General features: G+C 36.7%; 1 protein-coding gene and 1 long non-coding RNA gene across 2 annotated transcripts in view; one reads left to right on the top strand and one right to left on the bottom strand.

The window, feature by feature from the left end:
* SGCZ (sarcoglycan zeta) overlaps nucleotides 1-24,577 on the top strand; it is a 1,100,701-nt gene that overhangs the window by 144,142 nt on the left and 931,982 nt on the right. The window lies entirely within an intron of this gene.
* LOC113925926 lies at nucleotides 9,394-16,090 on the bottom strand. The gene is made up of 3 exons (XR_003521089.1): nucleotides 15,967-16,090; nucleotides 12,044-12,200; nucleotides 9,394-9,752 (listed from the first exon to the last, which is right to left on the bottom strand). It is a non-coding gene; the product is annotated as an uncharacterized LOC113925926 (long non-coding RNA).

Genomic DNA, 24,577 nt, shown 5'->3' with positions numbered 1-24,577 from the left:
GATAAGTTTAGATAATATGCATCTATCAAATTACTTGGTCACTTGGCACATAGTAGATTAAGCACAAAATCATAATTATCATCACTGAATTATACTGACCATTGCTAATGGAGCTAAGAAAGAGAAGATATACTGGGTATGGGTTTTTAAGATAAGGTTTTATTAAAAAAAAAGCCTTTGGTGTGAAACTTGCATTACATTAGAGATTAAGTAAAACTCACATTATATTAGAGATTAATAAGCAAAAGTATATTACATTAGACATCAGGATGTGCTAAGATCCTGATTTCTTTGAAAAATCTTCTAATGCTACCAGTTTTGTTGTTTTAAACAACTTATTTAATGTCTTCACATATTTATTTTGCTCATCTGAATAAGCAATGACATGTAATCAATAATCTTAGGGGTGCCTTAAAATTCATAGCAGACATAAAATGATTAATATGTCGATGTAGGCTGAACTTCTTTGTTGTCTGAAAAGCATCATAGACATGCTCATCAAAAGAAGATATGTGTGATATCTATGAAGAACATAAAACAGTGACATTGGAGACTATTGATCTAAAGAACATTAATGACCACGTGCCAACCAGAGTTCTCCATTCTTCTCGAAAACAGACTTGCTCATTTGGAGATTGACCATGGTGCCAGGCAGTCACTTCTTAAAAAATTTCAAATGGCAGGGTATTTTCAACTATGTTCCCATGGCCATGAGAATATTTTGTAATTACTTCACTGATTATTTTTGCAAGATAATCACTGAATATAAAGGGTTATCATATATTAATTTAAAAGTCAAGACCATGAAATATAAGAAAGAATTTAACTCTTAAAAGAATTCATTTCTCAGGGTGCCTGGTTGGCTCAGCCGGTTAAATGTCTTACTCTTGTTTTCAGCTTAGGTCGTGATCTCATGGGTCATGAGATCGAACCCCGAGTTGGGCTCTGGGCTCAGTGGGGAGCCTGCTTAAGGATTCTCTCCCTCTGCCCCTCCCCTCACTCTCCCTTTCTCTCTCTCTCAAATAAATAAATCAATCTTAAAAAAATTCATTTTTCATAGGGATAAATGACAGAAAGTTATCATGGATTTTATGAAGTAGTAAATCCACTTATTAACGAGAAATATTCTTTTTGTTGTTCTTTATTTTTTATTGAAGTATAATTAACATACAGGTTAATATAACATAAGATATAGTTTCAGAAGTACAATATAATGATTCAACTATTCTATACATTACTCATTCCTTATCAAGATAAGTGTACTCTTAAATCACTTCACCTATTTTATTCACCCCGCCCCCACTCCTCCCCTCTGGCGACCACCTGTTTGTTCTCTATATTTAAGAGTCTTTCTTTGTTTGTCTCTTTTTTCTTTATTTGTTTTTGTTTGTTTCTTAAATTCCACATGAGTAAAATTATATGGTATTGACCTTTCTTGGACTGACTTATTTTATTTGGCATGATACCTTCTAGATTCATCATTCTTTTTTATGGCCGAGTAATATTCCATTGTGTATATATATCACATCTTCTTTTTTTTAAAGATTTATTTATTTGAGAGAGCGAGAGTGAGAGAGCGAGAGAGAGAGAGCACATGAGAGGGGGGAGGGTTAGAGGGAGAAGCAGGCTCTCTGCTGAGCAGGGAGCCCGATGTGGGACTCGATCCAGGGTCTCCAGGATCATGACCTGAGCCAAAGGCAGTCACCCAACCAACTGAGCCACCCAGGCACACTATATCACATCTTCTTTATCCATTCATCTATTGATGAACACTTGGGTCACTTCCATATATTGGCTATTGTAAATACTGCGATAAATATATCTTTTTGCATATATCTTTTTGAGTTAATGTTTTTGCTTTTTTGGGCAAATACCCAGTCATGGAATTACTGGATTATGTGGTAAGTCTATTTTTAATTTTTTGAGGAACCTCCATACTGATTTCCCATTGTAGATGCACCAATTTTCTTTCCCCCCACTGCAGTGCACGAGGCATTCCTTTTTCTCCACATCCTTTTCAACAGTTATTATTTCTTGTCTTTTTGATTCTAGCTGTTCTGACAGGTGTGAGGTGATATCTCATTGTGGTTTTGATTTGCATTTCCCTGATGATGAGTGATGTTGAGCATCTTTTCATGTGTCCGTTGGCCATTTGTATGTCTTCTTTGGAAAAAAGTCTGTTCAGATCCTCTGTCCATTTTTAGTTAGATTATTTGTTTTTGTTTTGTTTTGTTTTGTTTTGAGTTATGTAAGTTTTTTATATATTTTGGATATTAACCACTTATCAGATATATCATTTGTACCATTCAGTAGGTTGCCTTTTTGTTGATGGTTTCCTTTGTTGTGCAAAGGTTTTTTTATTTTAGTGTAGTCCCAATTGTTTATTTTTGCTTTTGTTTCCTTTGCCTGAGGAGATATATCTAGAAAAACACTTCTATAGCCAATATCAAAGAAATTAAGTCCTATGTTTTATTCTAGGAGTTTTATGGCTTCAGGTCTCCCGTTTAGGTCTTTAATCTGTTTTGAGTTTATTTTTCTGCATGATATAAGAAAGTGGCCCACTTTCAGTAATTTGTATGTATCTGTCCAGTTTTCTCAGCACCATTTGTTGAAGAGATTGTCTTTTTCTTATTGTGTATTCTTGACTTCTTTGTCATACATTAATTGACCCTGTAAACATGGGTTTATTTCTGGGCTTACTTTTCTGTTCCATTGATCTATGTGTCTATTTTAGAGCCAGTACCATACTGTTTTGATTACTATAGCTTTGTAGTATGTCTTGAAATCTGGGGTTGTGATGCCTTCAACTTTGTTGTTCTCCTTCAAGCTTGCTTTGTCCTTTTGGGGTCTTTTGTGGTTCCATAAAAATTTTAGTAGTATTTATTCTAGTTCTGTGAAAAAATGTTGATATTCTGACAGGGATTGCATTAAATCTGTAGATTATTTTGGGCAGTATTGGTTCTTCCAATCCATGAGCATGGAATATTTTTTTCCATTTGTTTGTGTCGTCTCCACAATTTCTTTCATCTATGTCTTGTAGTGTTCACAGTACAGGCCTTTTACCCTCTTGGTTAAGTTTATTCTTAGGTATTTTATTCTTTTTGGTGCAATTGTAAATGAGATTGTTTTCTTAATTTCTCTAGTACTTCATTATTAGCATATAGAAATGCAGCTGATTCCTGTATATTAATTTTGTATCCTGAGACTTTCCTGAATTAATTTATCAGTTCTCATAGAACAGTTTATTTCAGAAAATCATATTTTAAAAGGCCATTTTAGTAGAATTGGAAGTAAAAGAACATTTTAACATGCTAGATAATTTACCTAAGGTTGTTTTCTTTTTTTAATGAGGGAAGTTTAGGTTATATGAATTATACATGTAAAATTAGTAGCATGCATTTCTAAGAAGAGATGATCAGTTATATGCTGATTCTCCAGTGATTACAAGGCTTATCATTTTATGTAACTTCGATAGCAACTGGGGAAATTTACTCATTTATAATTGACAAAGAAAGGTGGGATATTGACATGAATGTTTATAATCTGTAGTTTCTTTGTTTTTATGGTACAGTTTCAGTTTTCTCTGAACATCTTTGTAATTCAGTTTGTATTATTTTGTTTGTGTTAAGATCTATCTGTCTGTCTACTTTTAAGAGTAGATACTTCATCTGAATGTGACTACTAGTTCATAAGCTACAGATGTAAGGAAGCATTCCTGATCTCAAATGGAAATTTGTCTGTAGAAGTAAATCAAATGAATAAATAAATGAAGTAATTCTAACTGTGAAATCCAGTGCTTTGATCTGTAGTTTAGAGGGGGCAAAAAAAGCCAACATGGATTTAGTAATTTCTGTAAATCACTTAGTGTGTTGGAAATTACCTCCCACATCCCGCCTCTCATTCTCCTGACCCCCTCTTTGTCCATCTCTCTCTGTCTTTTTTTCTCTCTCTGTGGGTGTGTTATCTGTTAACTAGCCAATATGTGTTTATTAACTACTTAATATGGACTAAACACCATGTGGTAGAGGGGGTGAGTGAGTCTTGGGGATTCAAAAGAAGTCAAACAAAACCACTTTGTGTCTATCAAACATATATAATACATGATACATGGCTCTTACCCTTAAGAAAATCACATTCTAGTTAAGTGCCAAGAGTAATAAAAGCAACAAATCTAAAGAACTATGCAAGATAGTACAGTGCCTCAATCTCTCATGCAACTTTGATGTTTTCTTTTTTTTCTTATTTCTCATCAGTTTCCTCTTCCTTCATTACAATCAATTCCTTACAAATATTGTCACATCCTGAGGTACTGAAGGCTAGGACTTCAACATATGAATTTTGGGGGGACATAATTCTATCCATAACACATACCATCAACCCACTCTTTGTGAAGAAGGGGGGCAGGACTCCAGGATGGTGATGGAAACTTTCCTGGGCTCTGTTTGACACAGAGTAGATGGTGGGTTTAAGTTTACATGTAGAGTCCTTCAGTGAGCCAATATGGATGGAGGACAGTGACCAGGCATTGTGAATGGCATGATTGCTTTTAAGAAACTGACTGGAAGAAAGTAAAGGCTACAAACCAAATTCATACTGGAAATCAAATATTACAAAATTTCATTGAAAATCAGGCTGGAGCATGGCCTGAACCACCTCATTTCTGCCTTCCTCATAAATATCTTCTCCAGGACCCAAAGATGAGAAATAATTACAAGGAAACCAGCATGGAATCTTTACAGAGATGCCACAAGAAAATGGAAATTAGAAAAAGAACAAGAGAAACAAAAGGCAAATGAAAAAAAAAATTCACTAGAGGACAGGCTAGAGAAGATATGGGACAAAATTAAGAGTTAAAGAGGATTAGAAAGAATGTACGAGAAATCTGAAATGCCCTTTGTTGTTATCTCTGAATAAAAGAACCAAAATAAGGAGCAGAAAACCTATGAACAATACAGTTGAAGAACCTTTTGTAGGGGAAAAAAAAAAAAAGGGCTGAATCTACAGAATGATGGACCAAACATATCCTCAAGAAATTAACAGGAAATAATTGTGGTTGAGACATAGCCTAGTAAAATTACTAAATTCTAAAGACAAAACTATTTGCCTAAGCAGACATGTAAAATTCAAGTTCTCTATAAGGCAGTAAAATTAATTTAGTTTTATAGTTACCCATAGCAACAATCAGGACTAAAAGAAAATGGAGTCTATGAGATTCTTAAAAAAAATAATTAAAAAAAAACGTCAGAGTTTAGAGCAAAGTAAGCAAAATGTCTATAAAGGCAGCAGATAAACATTTTTTTAACGTGTAAGAAATCACTGAATACAGTTTCCATGGTCTTTGATGAAATCATGATGTTAAAATCCAGTCAATAATACATTTGATAAAGACTGGCAGTGAGCATTGAATCCAATTAAATGAAGGATAAAAGGCTAAAATAAGTATGAGAATTACAGTTTTAAAACAGAATGTGAATGTTACAAGCCTTGACAACGTAAAAATTACATATCTTTAAAAGGGTGAGCTTGGGAGGAGGGAAGAGAAGAAAAGCTAAGAAGTAGTGTAAGGATGTGGGTTTCTAAAGCTGAGGGTCAAAAGATATAATTTAAAAGTCATAAATCAGATAATATAAGTATTAGTATACTTAAATAGAATAAATATAAATATTAAGAAAATAGTACTCTCAGTAAAATTGAGAGGGGAAGGAAAATATATTGCTTAAATTCTTTTTTATAAGATTTTTATTTATTTATTTACTAATGAGAGACAGAGAGAGAGAGAGAGAGAGAGACAGAGAGAGGCAGAGGGAGAAGCAGGCTCCCCGAGGAGCAGGGAGCCCGACACGGGACTCGATCCCAGGACCCTGGGACCATGACCTGAGGTGAAGGCAGACGCTTAACGACTGAGCCACCCAGGCGCCCTATTGCTTAAATTCTTGATTATAGTAGAGAAACTCAGGAAAAAAGAGGATTCGGATATTATGTAAAATTACTGTTATATGTAACCACGAGAACAAAAGTACATCTAAATTTTCAGAATAAATGCAAAGAAAGAAAAGAACATAACTGGTGATGGTAGAAGTCAGATCAAGCATATGTGTCACATCAATAAATGTAGATAAATGTAAGTGGAATGAACATCCTATTAAACCAAGGGACTCACCAATTGGATCAAGAGGCAAAACTCAACATGTGCTGGATACAAGAAGTATCGGATCCTTCCGATGGCTTCGTGGGAGGTGCGTTGGAAAAAGTCAAGTCTGCAAATGGGGAGAACAGTCAAAAAACTACCATTTCTCCACAGGAGAAATGATGGAGACTTGACTTGAAACAGAGTCGATTTAGGGAATCAAGAGGATTAGAAAGCAGAAGAATTTATTGGCTGGATGTGGTACTGAGAGAGAGGGAGGGTATCTCCTAGGTTTCTCTTGGGATCACCATCAACTGAGACAGAGAATACTGGAGGGATAAGGTTTTCGAAGAGAAAAATGGTCCATTTATATGGCAACTCTTGAGTTGGATGGGTTTATAGACCACCTAAGCACATCTGCTGGTTACGTAGTATCTACATTAATCTAAATCTCAGTGGGCAGGGCTAGGAGAAAGATACTAGTTTGGAAGTTTTCCCAGGAGAAGGAGTAGAAGAAGGTTCTTATCTCATATGTGAACTACACGTTAAAGATAAAAATGAAATTTAGAACTGTTCCTGGAGTTTGGTGTAGAAGGAGGGCAATGTTATAATGGAAATGGCAAACAGGAGAGAAAAGCAATCCCATTTTTGCTCCTCATATAGAAGATTGAGTTTCTTTGGTTGTCATATATTGTGACATATGTTGATTTTCTTTAATGTGCTATTAAGTTAAGGATTTTCTAATGCTTATCATAATCTAATTCTCACAGCAAGATCTTATTTCTATTATTATACAGGGGAAAATCTGCCAAGCACAGCACTCCAAATTACAGCAATAACTGTTGTAAATACACGGAACGCACTTGTGTTCTACTGCATGGGTTTCTTTAATGTTAATAGCTCAATTTCTCTAATTTATTTCTTGTCATATTCATATTTTGAAATGATTTTGTAATGGTTCTTTTTTTTTCAAAGATTTTATTTATTTGAGAGATAGAATGAGATAGAGAGAGCACATGAGAGGGGGGAGGGTCAGAGGGAGAAGCAGACGCCCCGCTGAGCAGGGAGCCCGATGTGGGACTCGATCCCGGGACTCCAGGATCATGACCTGAGCCGAAGGCAGTGGCCTAACCAACTGAGCCACCCAGGTGCCCGATTTTGTAATGGTTCTTAACACTGAAGCCATTGTCATGCCTATTAATGACACAATAGAGTTAAGTCAAATATATCCTCCAAATACTCTGACTGAACTTCTCACTTTTCCTATTATTTGTGACAAAAAAATTCCATTTCATTACAGCAGTGAGTCTCCATAAGGAACATTCCACACAACTAATTTAGCATTTCAAGTTGTTAAAATCACTTTGCTTTTGGCTTCATAACTTAAAACGCTACCCAAAGCACGCTGTAATTATGTAGAAATGCACGACTTGTCAAATATCATAGATTTTAAACTCCCAGTCAATTGAAATGAAGCACATTCCGTGAAAGTCTTTGTCAAAATGATGTTCCTTATTGAGAGGCGGCACTCTAAGGAAAGATCCCTTTTTCCTCCTTTCTTTTAGACAGAAGAAGAGAATACAGTAGTAAAAAGGGGCATGGGAAGGAGGTGGCTGGACCTTGCTGAGGGAGGCAGAGAAGACATGTATTTGACTTCCTCATTGGGCTTAAGTCCTTTCAGGTGTGGAGGAAAGTTGAGCACACAGACCTGGAGCAACTTCTTCTGGCTGGATTAGGACTGGAGTGGTGATGGGGGTGGTAGCAGACAAAGGGTGGCCAACATCCGAGAGAACAGTTATAGTGCAGCAAATAATATATGTTAGGCAACTAAAATTAATAGTTTATTTCATTGCTAAAAGGACAGGAATTGAAGACGCGTTTACCCTGAAGTGGGATTATGTGAGAAAAGTGATTTCTGAGCATTGCTTGGGACCTTGGAAGAGCTCCATCTCCTTTTCTTTTTTCCTTACCGCCTCTCCCACTAACCTGTAACTCTTCTCCTGCAACCACAGTCTTCCCTCCCTCTCTCTCCTTACACCCTCTTCTTCCCAATGTCTTTCTCCCTCCACATGCCCACTGGCCTTCATAGTCACCCATTTTGCCTCTAACAGATAGAATTTCCTCCTCTTTTCTTTTGTAAGCATCCCTTTCCCAAAAATCTCAAAAAATTTCAAAGAAAAGCCAAAAATATAAAACCTCATAAAATACCCAAAGGTATTTGGATGTGTTTAAGTTTTCTTCATCTTCTTATACTTTGCAGGGAGGAAGAGCTCCCATTATATCTGCGGGCTTCATCTTCTAAGTGTCTATTTGAAGTTGTAATATTATAGCAAGAGAGCCAGATCTTTTAATTTGATCTGTGTAATTTGATCAGTTTCCTGAGGAGTAATACTTAAGATGCTGATTTTGGGGGGCGAGGGCGTGGTATATTTCACATGATTTGTATTTATGTCAGTGATTCACTGGAGCTTAAGTTGCTATAGAGAAAAATTGAGAAGGAAGCACTTTTTTTTTTAGTGAATTAGACTTTGCAGCAGGAAAATATTGTCTCACAATGCCAATATGTGCAAAAAATTAGAAGCATTTGTCTATTTTGCACCTAATACCGAAGGCATTTTGTGTAATTGCTCCTTTGAATGTAAATAGTTTATGATAGTGCCTGGAATAAAAGAGAGGTAACTGATGTGACAATCTTTCAGGGTAGAGTTGTAGTCCAGGCTCTACCACTCACCATCTCTGTGCCTTCCGCCACGTCACAAAAATCCCTGGTCTTCAGCTTTCTCATTCGCAAAAAATGGAGTTTGCTGTGCTAGAACTGCAATGCCCCTTTTAGCTCTATACCATCATGTTCCTTTATGAAAGATACTTCAAAAGTTATCATCATACTCATTTCCTTCTTAGAGTTCAGTATGCTTTTAAAAGGAAATGACCCCATAAAATGTCAGGGCAGTTTAAAAATGAATGCCATCTTGGAATATAAAGACGTCTAAATTATTTAGATACACTCAAAGTCTGGAAAGTGCGTATCTTAGTCTGGAAGCACCTCTCCCTAGATTAGGAATGATAGTCCATATTTTTGTCTGGACTCCATGTATTGTAACTATTTATGTTTTCTAGAACGAATATAAAAAATGATATCTTTGCATAGCTTGAACTCTGAACCCAAGAGATATCTAAAGGAAGACATTGATTTACATACTATATTATGAAATTTAAAGTTAAAGTAGCTGAACCAAAAGAGAGCAGGGCTATCTATCAGTCAGTATAGTTTTATTTAAGGCATGCTCTGTGATAGCTGGTGGGTAGGTGCTAAGGATACAGGGAAGAGGAAGAAGGAAGTTGCAAAGTCTAGCCAAAGAGACTGAGATGACATGATAAAGGCTGTACAATTTTCTGTACCGATTCACAGGTTGCCCAGAGGAGGAAGTTGATGTACCAGGCTGAGCTATTACATGACATGTTGTCTTTGTTCAGTTAGGAAAGATGAAAAAGTGTATTCCAGGCAGGCGAAAGGAGTGGGACCAAAGGAAAGGTCATGGCATGCAGATGACACAGCACGGGAAAAGGTCCAGCCAGATGTCAGAGCAGTAGCATCAGTTTGGAGAAATGTAGTGGTTTTCCAAGGCTGGAGAATAAAAGGCAGAGAAAGTTTCAATGGCCAGAGAGGAGGGAAGCAAACAAGCACAGGGACACAAGACTAATAGCTTGCATCCAAATTAGGGACCTTAGGATTTGCTTTTATGCATCAAAAAATGAGAAGAGAATGGGGGTACCTTTCAGAAATATTTTTAAAATAGGACAAAGAGTAAGCAGGTGAAATGGAAACAAGAGACAGGGACACGAGTCAGAGCTATAACTCGTGTATTAGGGTTCTCCAGAGAAACAGACCATTATATAAAAGATTTTAAAGAATTGACTCAAGAGATTGTGGGGACTGGCAGGTGTGAAATTTACAGAGCAATTTCCATAGGCTAGTAATTCAGGTTAAGAGTAGATTATCACAGTCTTGTGTCTGACATTCATAAGGCAGGTATGCTGAAAACTCAGGCAGGGTTTCTATGTTGCTGTCTTGAGACCAGATTCCTTCTTCGGGAAACCTCCTTTGTTCTTAAGGTCTTCAACTGATGGCTGAGGTCCACCCACATTATGGAGGGTCATCTGCTTTACTCAAAGTCAAATGACTTAATGTTAATCGCATCTAAAAATACCTTCCTAGCAACAGCTGAACTTATGTTTGATCAAACAGTTGAGCACCATGGGCTAGCCAAGTTGACATATAAAATTAACCATGGCAAATTGTCATTTTCATTAATCTTGTGTATTAATTTCATTGTGAATCATTAGTCAGGATTTGCAGATGGTGCAATTCATCCTTTCTCTCTTTCTTTTCCCCCTTCATATTAAGTCAGCAAAGAAGGTTAGGGTAGCACTAGAAAATGCGAAATGAAATTATAGTCAAGCAATATTTTCACAGGTTGTTATCTGCGGTTCTGAGGCTGGTCTGATTATTAACACAGTGAAGGAGGTCACTTCTCTGAATGAAAAACAACAACACAAAATATGCCACATGATACATGTTCATAGCCTCCTTCCTCTGCTACCTTGCTGGCTCAGCAGCCTGGCCCTTTGTGTAGAAAGAGCATGCTGGGATGGGTTGTGATCAGTTTATAGGACAATGAACATGTCTCTGCCTTTAAAATGAGTCTTTTTTTTTAAGGTTTTATTTATTTATTTATTTGAGAAAGTGCAAGAGAGCGAGAGAGAGTGAGTGAGTGAGGTGAGGAGCAGAGGGAGAAGCAGGCTGACGCGGGGTTCAATCCCGGGACTCTGGGATCACAACCTGAGCCGAAGGCAGCTGCCCAACCAACTGAGCCACCCGGGCGCCCCTAAAATGAGTCTTTTCTATAGCAGCTTTTAACTGAATGCATGTAATTCTTTAAAGGCTCAAAAAATTACTCCCAACATCAGGAATGCCACAGGTTTGTGGACAATCTTTGCAAGGCTAGGTGTGGGGCTCCTTCTGGAACATCATGCTAACAGCCATATGTTCCATATGTTGCTCTCTAGAAATGAGTTTTTCAATTGAGGGCAGATGTATTTATTAAATTATTTTATTAAATTTATTTCAGTAAAATTAAATTATTTCAGTAAAATTGTTAAGTAAAATTAAATTATTTCCATAAAATTATTAAGCATATGAAATACAAAGTATGCCATCTTCTCTTTGGAGGTGTGTATTTTTTCATACCTCCCAGCTGTGATCCCTTATTCAAACCTGACCTTCCTGGTTACATCCCTGTCCCAAACTGGTGGCCTCCATCACATATTTAATGTTCTATATCCAATTTTTGCACAGCCTAGTTAAAAAAGCAACAAAATTAATATGTGACAATGGGTTATGGAGTAGGTTGGGACAGGCTGATGTGCCTTATATTTAAGGCAGTATGTAAGCATTTAACATGCTATCATTGTAGAGAAAATGCTTTAACCACTCAAGTGAAATTAATGGGAGAATTTGGGAATTTCAAAGAACGCTGACAGAGGGTGATGGGGTTTTGTTGTTATTTTTGACACTCTTCAGACTACACTATGGATATATAAATAACCTCAATCCTAAATTTCCATTTATTTATTTTTTTGGAAGATTTCGTTTATTTATTTTAGAGAGAGAGAGGAAGAGAGAGCGCAGTGGGGAAGGGCAGAGGGACAGAGAAGAGAGAATCTCAAGCAGACTCCACACTGACCTCAGAGCCTGACTTTAGGCTTGATCACACAACCCTGAGATCTTGACCTGAGCCAAAATAAAGAGTCAGATGCTCAACTCACTGTGTCACCCAGATGCCCCTAAATTTCAATTTCTTTAAGGTTCAGCCCAACCTTGATGATATTTGAGTTTCACATAGAAGAGTTTCTTACATAAAGCATACTTCCTAGATGGCCAGACTCCAGACTTCTTGGAGTTGTCTTCCTCTACTTGGGGAAGAGATACATGCAGCATGGAGAAGCTGCCCAGAAGATAAAGCCCAGGCAGGTAGAGAGAGTGTCTCACCAAAAGCCAGATCATTGCTGGAAACTGGAGAAGAGAATTTTAATGAGTTAGCAAAACTGAGAAAAAAGATGCTGACATCGCCTGTTAGAGTTTGTGGCAAGGGACTAGAAATCCGTGGAGACAGATCTAGTCAGTCTCTGGTCAGTGAGACCAGTCCTGAGCAATTTCCCGTAAAGAAGCGTCTACCTTTCTGGTCATTATAGGTCACCACTGTGTGTCCTGTGGGAGGTCCAGGGGAGGTCAGCAGTCTTCAGTGGACTCACCTCTATTTCATTCACTCTTCCTTCTTCATATTCACTTTTTAAACCATCCTCCTAAAGGCCTTCTCCTGTAAGGGGTCAATCAGAGCAGACCACCTACCCATACAAATATGCCACTTATGGAAAACCACCAAAGTTCATCTTTGTTTTGTGGTTAATGTTGAGACCCAGATTACACTATTACATTTTAGAAGTCATGTATATATTGTGAATTTTTGAATGCTGATTTTCCTGAATTCAAAGAAATTTCATAAATAGGTAAAATGAAAATAGTTGCAAAGCTTTTTCAGACTGCTATAAAGTAGATCTGTATATTTTATTTGATCCTTATACCCCCATGAATTAGACATGGCAAGGATTTTGATCCAGTAAGACAGAAAATTGTAAATATCTTGCTTAAGATGGTATGGATAGTGAATAGAAAATCTGTGAGTAGAGTTTAGGTTTTCAAGTTCAATCTTGTTCTTTTCATCATATCTCATTCAGCTTAAGGATTTCTCAAAGAAACTTAGCTACCCTTCAAAATAATTCATGGAATTATATGCTAATCACTCAAATTGAAGAAACTAATAGAAAAACCCTTTCTGAGAAACTTAGTAGGAAGAATATGGCCATCTCTCATTTTATGTTAACTCATTTTATCAAATTGCTTCTCTAAGTACTTAAAAATTATGCAGTATAAACATTATTACTGAGGACTATAAATTAAAGAGGGAACTTTGCTTATGTAAATAATTATTACTTTGAAAATCAGATTTGTCTAAATAATTGTTTTTTCTTCCCTTGAAAAATGAGGAAGCATTCCTAAGAGGTCAGAAACTTCTTAAGTATTTCCTAGGATGGAAGTTACCTAAAATTTGTTACACTTACAATGTACATATTATCTCAACTCTACTAAGAGAGATGCATTGTTACCCGTCCATTTTTCTTAAGCATCTTAGTAACAACAGGGGACCCTTGGTGGAGTAGCAGATCTAGGATGAAAACCTCAGTGATCTGACAACAAATCCTATGCTGCTGCTGCTGCTATACTCCACTGGACTGGTCTCTAAAACCATAATGAATGAAAAGGCTAACACATCTGTTCAGCTAGAAGACGACGCCATGTTTGCATTTCCAAGGAGTTAAAAGAAGTTAACTCTAAAGCTTGTAAAATATTAAATCTAAATATCACACTGAGCCTTGAATTACTCTTTAAGTAACATCGCTGTGCTGTAAAAATCCATTTGCAATAAATTTTCATATTCAAGCTAAAGGATTTCAAAGTCTTTCTGGAAAGCCCATGGGCCCTATGCAATTTGTACTCCTTACATTCTTTCCTCTGAGTGCTTAGAAATTCATTGTTAGAGGGGTTTAGTCTATTACCTTAAACTCAAGTCCCAGTCAGTTACTACCTGTTCATTTTCATTTTATGGGTATAAATGTCTTGCTGTTATTAAAAACACACACACACACACAAAACCCCACTGTACATACTGAAAGTGTCAGTTGCATATCATCGGTAGCAGAATAATGAAATAAAACATGTAGATATAGGGAGATTTTCCAGTTGTCCTTGTATAGGAAAGCCTTCAGAGATGATGACCTTTAAAACTGAGCTCATGATAATATGCAAATGGATCTAGTGTTTATCATTTTCCGAATGCAATTATTTATGTATTGCAGTCTTCCCAAATTATAATTATGGTGATCAGAGGAATACTTGTTGAGAGCAGCTAATATAATCATCAGAATTTTAGGTGTCTTTCTTTTGGTTAGTTAGTGCAGAAGTGGCATGTAGCAGAGGGAAAAAGTACTGCACAATTCACACTGGAAGAATTTTTGTTGAGCATTGATAATTTTGTTTAGTGTTGAACAGCAGAGTCTTCTCTAAATTTACATATTTCTACACCTAGCTACTTCATCTTTCATCTCTTCTGAGGGTGTGTGTGTGTTTGTGTGTGCATGTGTGCACATACACACACGTGTCTAGGCCTAAAGACACATAAAATGAAACACATGCATACACATTTATGGCCTATAAAGAATAGAGCATAGGTTTTAAAGTAGATAAGAAGAGTGACAGATTTCAAGATGCATGTGTTTTGCTTAATATTGTGATAAGTGATCTGGAAAAGGATGTGGGAAATGCATTCTTTGGCTTCCCAGATGATATTAAGTTCTGCAAGTTAATGATAGGCCAAGATGACCAAAATAAATGACAGATGTTAGAGAAGATCAAGAGTGTGAAATCAATTAATATATGAATCCTACAGTCAGCAAAATTAAGGCAATACATTTAGGGGTCAATGATCATAACTCTACAAATAGGATGAAAAAAGTGAAATTAACAATGGCATCTGGGGGGAAAAGCCCTGTATGTTACTGTTCCCAAACATATTGGACCAATATACTGCTGGGTGGGCTTAGCCAGAAAGAACTTTGGGAAAACTGTGAAGGAAACTTCTACCCCAATGTAAAATCTTGAGATAGACACACATGGAAAATACTAACACATATGAATTTCTGTGATACTCATCATAACCTTGTGAGTATAGGCAATTCTAGACTTTGAACAGGATGCTTTTAAAACGCTGCACTGTCCTAAATTATGTGATGAAATCTATACAGCTGCATTTACGTACTCAGAATATGGGCTTTGATCATCAAATGAATAAACAACTTTTTGGAATACTGAGTATCCGTGCTGCCTATCAGCCAATGCTTCAGTTTTAGCAGTAATCCCTTTTTGTCCAGTAAGGTTAATTTTTTGAATATTAGATTTCATCGTATTTTGCTCTTCTTGTTTCATAAAAATTAATATAAAGCAGAAAAATAAAAGTGCTGACTCTAGTGTTAGGAGCACAGAGCCTATATACCTGATGCTATAGAAAAAAGTAGGACCCAAAGAATTCAACAAATATTTAAACTCAGTCTGTGGTTTGCTGGGTTTGATTCAGTTGACTGTGTGTGCAGTGATGAAGAAATACTTTTAAAAAGATATTAAATTAGGGGAATATCTTAAATGGTATTAATATATCTTAGAAGATTTTAGCAAAAGAGGGCCTTTCTTACAAAGTGTACTCACTGTTTTGAAGTTTTGCATGTTAGACTTTCAGAATTCTTTGCAAGAACACGTTGTATGTAAAAGAAGTATGGATGTAAGAAGATCATAGATATAAAACTGACTCTACAAGTTACTAACTATGCGATTTCTGACAAATAACTTCTCTGAACATCAATATTCTCATATATAATGTGGGGATTAAAAGGACCGTATTGTACTTTTTACTGGTAATAAATCAAGATACCAAATGTAAAACACTTAGCATGGTCCCTGATACTGTTGAGCACTCAATAAATTGTGGTAATTATTATGTTTTCTAGCATTAAAGCCTAAATTGTCACCATGGAACCGAGAGTGGGCAGACCTAGAGATAGATATTTGAATTGGAAAACTGAGCAGGGTGATAATCCTAAAGATAAGTCTCTTTAGAATGGGATTAGCCCCCAGGAATAAATATCACAATGATGTTGAATGGTTTACTTACCGCATAATAGGACGTTAGGATAACAGTTTACCTCTCTACTCCTTATTGCCTTGAGGATGAACTCTAACTTCTTTTACAAAGATTTCAAAGTTCACGTTGATTTGATCCCTTGTTCACATCATCATTTGCTTCTTTTATGACAATGCTGCTACACTCTATGACCCAGATGTTCTAAAGTACTTTCAGTCACCAAGATGTGCCACGCCCTCTATGCATGGTACTTGCTATGCCTAAAACATGAATTCTCTTCAGGGCAATTGGCTATTCTGATTCATCCTATAGGTCTTGTTTTGGATAGTGTTCTTCTCCCCATCTCCATTTCTATTAGCTATCTCTCTAACATGCTTCTGCATGGCATGACATAGGAGGTTTGGTGATGCTTTTCAAACTGCAGTGCTTATGGACTATGAGTTCTGTGATGATGGCTTACATTTGCTTTCTTTATCTTGCACAGCGCATGGCCTAGAATAGGAGGCCAATAAATATTTACGGATGAAAGAAGGATGATGAATTCTGAGGTTGATAGTGGTAAATATAAGGATAGTCTAAGAAACTCATACAAAATCATTTTATCAAGTTGAGAAAACTAAGATGTGGTAGAAATTAAGCATAAAATATTTCATAAGAAGTCTTGGTAAGCAGTCAATGGATAGCAATCAAAGGTATTTAAATAGCATTGTAAAGGGAATAGGATTAAGAAAATTTTTTCTCAGACATTCACTGCTGCTACTTACTGGATGACCTTTGTAAAGTTGGTTTATCTATAGAGTAAGGATAATAAGATTTATATAACTAAATGCACAAGGTTGAATAATTCCTTGAGGTCTCTTCTAGCTCTGATTCTTCAGATCAATTGTGAAATTAAAGACAACTAAATTCTGTGATATAATATTTTCAGTATGCATATTTAAAAAATAATCACTATGAGAACTGTCTGTGTGTGTATGCAAATATGTGTGTGTACATATAAGCATGATTTCTGCAATGAAATAAGGTCATATATAGAAATAAATGACTGGAAATTATACGAAGTTAGGAATTTTAAACAGACAATCATTTCAGTTTAAAAACTATAGATATTTACATACCATCTACATATATATTTTAAAGATACAAACTATTATATATATATAACCACATATTCAAATATAATTCATGGTAATTTCAGTTTTAGAAGGGTTTTTCTCTCCCTAGTTATTGATTATTCATATCATGTGAAAACCTCAATGAATATAGATGATTTGTATAAAGATATTACTTTTGAGAGAGACTGTATTTGCTTGTCAGTTCAAGCCATTTTTCATATACAGAGAAAACTTCTTGCTTCCCAACTATATATTCCTCCATGATAATGTATTGGGCTTGGTGTCAAAAATTTTCTGTGAATAAAAATCTCATAGTGAGAGACTGGGTGGCAGAATTTGAAAGTTATGGAATGGAAATAAGATGGTCTAAAAGCCTACTGATGCACATTCTCAAAAGAAATAAAAAAGAATAATATATTCCATGTATAGAGATTATTTAAAAATGGAAGAAGTGGAAGTAATTGAATACATTGGTAGAATATTTTGAGTTGAAGCAACTATATCAGAAGGTATGAAATAGAGAACAAAATACGATAAAATTTGATTATGAAAATCTTAAAAATAGTAAGTGAAAGAAATCTGAAAAAAATCCAACTATAAAGCTCAGTTAAGGAGAATATTATCTTTACAGATATAAAGAAAGTATGTTTAGACTATCAGAACAGTTACCATAATACCCCACAGAAGAGAAATAAAAGCCTAAAAATAACCCCAAAGTGACCAGAGAATGAAAAAATAGGGTAGATTTCTAAGTTAACCAACACAAATACTAGAACAAAGCTGCTAGCAGTAACTGAGTTAAGATAGGAATAGAAGAACAGAAAAGTGTGAAACAAGGATCCAATCATTTAAAAATGCACTTATGCACTTCAAATTCAAGTCCTACCTTGTGCTCAGCACTTAACAAAGTGTTGGGCTTACAGAAATAGACATGGTGACCCCAGGAATTGCATGGCTTGTTCAGAGGATTGGATCAATCACTCAGCAGTTATAAGACCATGTGGCAAGGGGTGTCACAGGAACAATAGCAGTAAGCATAGAGTCCTGATAAGGCTTCCTGTGGCAGGAGAAAGAAGTCTTACAGGGAAGGAATGTTTGAATGTTGCGTTGAAAGTAAGGGAGGAATACCAAAATGCATGTGTGTTGTGTGTGTGTAAAGGAAGAGATGGGGGAAAATGGAATTTGAAATAGAGGCCAGGGGCACCTGGGTGGCTCAGTTGGTTAAGCGACTGCTTTTGACTCAGGTCATGATCCTGGAGTCCCAGGATTGAGTCCCGCATCAGGCTCCCTGCTCAGCAGGGAGTCTGCTTCTCCCTCTGACCCTCCCTCCTCTCATGTGCTCTCTCTCTCTCTCTCAAATAAACAAATAAAATCTTAAAAAAAAAAAAAAAGAAATAGAGGCCAGAACAAGTAATGAGGCAGAGAGGAATAGGTAGCACTTGAAACAAGTCGTTCTGTATGGTTGGATGATACATGGGTGTAGGCGGGCAAGAGGCGAAGATCAAGTCCAGATCTTGAAGGGCTCACATGATCCAATTGGTGCATTTGGAAGTCCCCCTTAATACTGTAATATGGAATTAATTTAGGAAAATTAAGCCTGAAGACATGGAGGCAGTGAAGTCCTTTGAAACAGCATAGGGAGAAAATGAGGCCGGTGGGGACTGAAGTCAAGTGGACATAGTGATGAAAACGAGCAAAAGAGAATCAATAGGCCTTAGTCATACAATACGTGTGCAGGAAGGGAGCAGGCAAAAGTGAAAATGGCTTGGTGTTTGGGTAAAGCATGAGAAAATGATGGTGTTCTCCATGGAGTTATGGAATGATTGAGACCTATGATGGTAAGTGCTGAATTCTCCTTCAGATATTTGTGGTTTGGGGCTTTTGAGACATAGAGATAGCTATGTCCGGTGAGCATTTGATTACAGGAGTTTGGAGCACAGAAGTGTAGAGTGGGTGATGCCTTGGCCACACATGAAATTATACAGGAATAAAATACAGAATGAAAAGAATTTCCAGAGTGGGAAATTTTGGAGAATACCAAAATTTGGAAAGTAGAGAGAAAACATAGGATAGAAACTCAAAGGGATATCCTAAAATGTGGAAAATTTGAGTCTTAGTGAGAAGCAGAATAAAATATTAGAATAATAAAAATAAAATAATTTCGGGGAATCAAACTTTTTTTTTTCTAATCTAGGGAGAAGTACAAACCTTGAATCAAGGCAACCCTCCACTCTAATGGGTATAAAATGAAATAAGTAAGATGAAGCAGTGAAAATTCTTCTTAGAAAGAAATTACAGGAAGTTAAATCTAAATAATACTAATGACTCAATTTCAAGTAGAAGTGTCCCATGACCTCACTTAAGTATTTTTCTGGATGTCTTTCAAATTATGACAGTAATAACCAGTCATGCATACTGGTTCACTGGGCTTATGTGAAGCACTATGTGTGTAAAAATAATTTAAACCTTTGGAAAAGCAATATTCAAAGTCACTGCAGAATAATGAAGACAGTACAACTATGGCAAAAGTTTAAAAGTGCATTAAAAGGATCTGCACTTTAAAAGAGATTCTAAAAGATCATTGACGGTCATGAAGGAATAAATTGGGCTCCTTTTTCATGGTAATAAACTTAAATTATAGCCAAATGATTTGTCGGTAGAGTTTCTAAATTATTTTGTCAAACTTAATATTGTAGCTTTCTAATGTAACTTTTTCTACATGTAAGAAATTATGATGTAGGCTACCTTTTTAAAAGCAATGCAAAAATCCCTAAAGAAGAGGGACAATATAAACAATCAAATAACCAATTGACTTCCCGAATGAGGATTAGTATTGCTTATTAAATGTGCCTATGTTTGTGGGCACATCACAGTTTTGATTGTTTACATATTATAGTAATTTTCACTGGACTCTGTTTTTCTCTTAGGAAGTTCTAAAGAGAAATAATTTTGTTAAATTAGTGGGAAATCATACAGTGCAGTGGAACTACATTAATATTGGGCCAGAGAAAAAGTTTACTTTTGATTTATTCTCTAAAGAAAGGATTTTCTAGACAAACACAAGAGGTATACGAGACATGGGAAAGAAATTAAGTACCTTCAAATCATCCCTAAGTACATTGAAAGTGCCATTCTCAACAATTGATATTCTTCCTACCAGATTCCTTGAGGACTCCTACCAGGCAGTACTTTGTTAACCTAGGTCTGTTTATTGACTTCTCTTGAACAAAATTAAAACTGCATGTCTTTGCATACATTTCCTAGTTCTATATCTTTACTGACTCAAATGGGCTAAATCAATCATACAGAGTGATATTTTACTATATGCAACTATAAAAAAATTTTAAATATCCCCCAGAAGGTTAACAGTATCAAGTTGTAGTATTCCTTTATAAAATAAGTAACATATTTTTATTTATTTTATGTTTTTAAAGATTTTATTTATTTGAGAGGAGAGAGAGAGAGCGAGAGCACATGAGCTGGGGGGGAGGGTGGGCAGAGGGAAAAGCAGACTCCCTGCGATCAAGGAGCCCAGTGATGCTGGGCTCAATCCCAGGACCCCGAGATCATGACCTGAGCCGAAGGCAGACATTTAACTGACTGAGCCACCCAGCTGTCCCCAAATAAGTAACGTATTTTAAAATTTCTCTCTTACTGGTACTATTCCAATCTATCTCCTATTGGTCTGTTCCTTTCACAGATTATGAACTCTAGACAAATTATGGAAAATGACTATCTAATGCATTGGAAAGCCACAAGAAACCAGTCAGATACTGGACAAGAGTTGACTTTCAGAGGAAAGGAATAGCATTCAGTGAAATTTCCATTTTTGATGACTTTTTAGCCTGAGTACCCTGTAAGGTGGCTAACGTTTAGATAAAATATCTCACCTTTGCTGGCTTGAGGAACTAGAGGAGAGACTTTGGGTCAATCACAGCCATTAGAAATGGGTAGGGAGAATCCCAGCAAAGAAAGATCCAGAAAGGGAGGGAGGAACCCATGTTCTATGTATAAACTCTACCCAAGCACTCTTCAGAAGAATGTAAGAGCCCAGAATCTTAACATCATATTGGTCCCAAAGTCAAGGCTACATGGCAGTTCTTTGCCCCAGATGGACGTTACCTCATCCCTCAAGGTTGCTGGCTGCAAACCTAGTCCTGAGAATAGCTGGGGGAAGGAGCAGTGAGGGCCTTAAATTCTTGGCATACCTTGTAAGAACTCTTGTTCTGATACTCAGGGACTCAAGACCGGCAGAGCCACAGCACATTGCTTCCCCAACACCCGTTTTTCTATTCCCTTATGTTCAACTCAAGATAAAGCTCCAAGACAAAAGAATGGGAAGACTTTAGGGAGAACTGAGGACATTAAATAAGAGACCTGGGGCCACATGAGAGGGAGGGAAATCCTATTAACTATTCATAGTATGTTAACTGGTTTACTGGGTGATATTTTCCTAATCACCTACTTTTGCTAAGTGATTTACATGGTCAAATAATCAATACAAACAAACAAATACATAAATGCATTTTTGAAAATGTCACTAATTTAGGGGGTGCCTGAGTGGCTCAGTCGGTTGAACATCCACAGCTCAGGTCCTGAACTCCAGGTCGTGAGATCAAGCCCCACATCTGGCTCTGCGCTCAGCTTAGAATCTGCTTGAGATTCTCTTTCCCCCTCTCTCTGCCCCTCTTCTCTCTCCCTCTCTCTCTCTCAAATAAAGAAATAAGTACTTAAAAAAATAAATAAAAGTGTCATTAATTTAGGAAAATTGTATTTTAAATATTTTAGACCTAATTATATATTTTTCAATGGGGATGATTTCTTGCATCCATAACTTGAGAATATTGGTGATTATTTTCTAAATTGAAACTTCCTCCAAATTGTAATGTATTTTACAACAAAGCTGTCCACGTGGATATGCCGTTTATGGAGGATGTGAGAGAAACTATTCCTTAATAAATGGTGTAAATAATCTGGTCATTGTTTTGTTTTGAAAACGTACTCACTAAAAATCCACTCGTTTTAATATATATGGAGACTCTTTTAGCAAGTGTGAGCGTGGGCAGTTTGGGTTCATCTGCTGTATGGGAGATGAGATGCAGTGTATGAACTTTGATGAGCACTTATGCAAGCTATGGAAGAAACTGACAACTGCTATTTTTGTTAGCTCAGAGTAATTAGACTCAGTTAAGTAAGGGTATGCAAACATTTATTTTTATTTTGTAATTTTGAATCAAGAATTCTATATTAAAGGACTATAATTATAGATTTGTGTGTGTACAAAAACACTTTATTATTGTGCTTTAAATAGGAAATATAAAATAATAACTTCAGGCATTTTGATTTCGCCTATGATACTTTCAGAATTAGCAAGAAACTAATATTTTTGGAATTAGATATAGAAAAGATTCCAAATATTGGGGTTCCTGGGTGGCTTAGTCGATTAAGCGCCTTGCCTTCAGCTCAGGTCATGATCTTGGGGTCCCGGGATCGAGCCCCATGTCGGGCTCTCTGCTCAGAGGAGAGTCTGCCTCTACCTCTCCCTCTGTGCACGCTCCCTCTTCCTTTCTCTCAAACAAATAAATAAATAATCCTAAAAAAACATTTCTAATATGACCCAGAGAGACATTTTAAATGAGCCATTAGTTTATAAAAAAACCTTTAACCTAATAAATTTCTTCCAAAGACATGTGTTTTAAATTATCTGTAATTCCCCTTTTCTGCTTTCAAATATAATTTTCTATCTACTCTCTGTGTATAGGGAGCTTAGGTGCCTTATGTGTGGATGCTCTAAGAATGGCTTGACTATTTTTGAGTTGCGGTAGTGAAAACAAAATGTAACACGTCTTGTAATCTGCATGGCGACCGAGATTTCTTTAAGAGAAGACATAGGATCCTGGAAACATAATCCAACATCGGGTAGGTTGACAAGGAGTCTTATGATCACCTCTGTGCCACAGGCTCAGTCAACAGGTTAGACTGAAGTAGGCAGATGGAAATATTTAGGAGGAAGATCTCCAGGGGAAAACCAAATGGAGTTAGTAGATTGAGAAATTTGATCAGTTAGTATTTAAAGGTATTTAACCCATCTCCTGAGATGTTAGCAAAATTAGCATTAGGCACTGGGATAATTAAGAAAAAAATAAAATTTGTGGTAGAATGTAATTTGTACACATACACTTACTTCTTGCCCTCCCTCCAAAGGGAGGTATTTTACAAGTAGCTTGCTTTGATCAATAGAATATGGGGACACACACCACATCAAAGCAGAAACCTTGAATGAAATAACATAGTTCAGCTCAATTTCCCATTTTTTTACTTCAGGAACGGCACGTCCCAGATTGGGTCTTCCCATTCAGCCTAAATCACAGTATGAAAAAGGAATGCAGAACATACTTGAAGCCAACCGATTGCCTACCTGTAATGTCAGTGAGAAATCAATGTTGCTAGAGGCCAGGGAAGTGCTGAGGTGGTTTATTATGTGGCATGTGGTGGCTCAGGTGTGCCATCCTCTGATTCATGTCTTGAAGTTCCACCATCAGGACCTCAAAAGGTGATCGTATTTGGAGATATGGTCTTTAAAGATGTGATTATGTTAAAAAGAGGCGCCCTGATCCACTATGACTTGTGTGTTTGCAAGAAGAAGAGGAGACACCAGGACGCATACACAGAGAAAAGGCCGTGTGAGGACACAGCCAGAAGGTAGCCATCTGCAAGCCAAGGAGAGGCCTCAGGAGAAAACAACTCTGCTGGCACCTTGACGCTGGATGCCCAGCTTCTAACTGTGAGGAAATAGATTCTGTTTAAGTCTTAAGTCTCCCAGTGTGTGGCATTTTGTTGTGGTAGCCTGAGCAAACGAATGCCCAATACAACCGAGCAAAGCCCAAAAATGTTAAGAGGGAATATAATCCTAGTGCGCTGCATGGCTAGCATTGAAAACATTTACATGGTCATAGTAATGAATCAGGATGAATCAAAGACAGCAAAAAAAAAAAAAAAAAAAAAAAAATATGTTTTCAGCAAAATGAAAAAATATGTTACTTTGGGAAAATGATGGAAAGGAAATGAGAGCTTAATTCTCATCATTGTAAAAGGATGTTGAGAGCAAATTTAGAGATGATACTTACAACTGATAAATGAAAAAAAAATAAATATTTAATCATATGTATGTATTTGTATATGTATGTGTGTCCTGCTAACTTGCTGGCAACTTGATTCTTCTGTCCGATTGTTAGGTAGTTATTCAAAATCACAACTGATATAAAATTATAATTAGAGGGGGCCTGGGTGGCTCGGTCGTTTAAGTGTCTGCCTTTGGCTAAGGTCATGATCACTGGGTTCCTGGATCAAACCCCGCGTAGAGCTCCCTGCTCAGTGAGGAGTTTGTTTCTCCCTTCACTTCTCCCCCAGGCTTGTGCTCTCTACCTCTCTCTCTCTGTCAAATAAATAAATAAATAATTTTTAAAAATTATAATTAGAGAAGTTTGGTGCAGGGGCTCCTGGGTGGCTCAGTCAAGTGTCAGACT

This window comes from Zalophus californianus, chromosome 2 (genome assembly GCF_009762305.2).
Source record: "Zalophus californianus isolate mZalCal1 chromosome 2, mZalCal1.pri.v2, whole genome shotgun sequence".
NCBI classification, from domain to species: domain Eukaryota; kingdom Metazoa; phylum Chordata; class Mammalia; order Carnivora; family Otariidae; genus Zalophus; species Zalophus californianus.
Note: the sequence above shows the minus strand (reverse complement) of the source record. Positions and strands in the feature narration are given on the sequence as shown.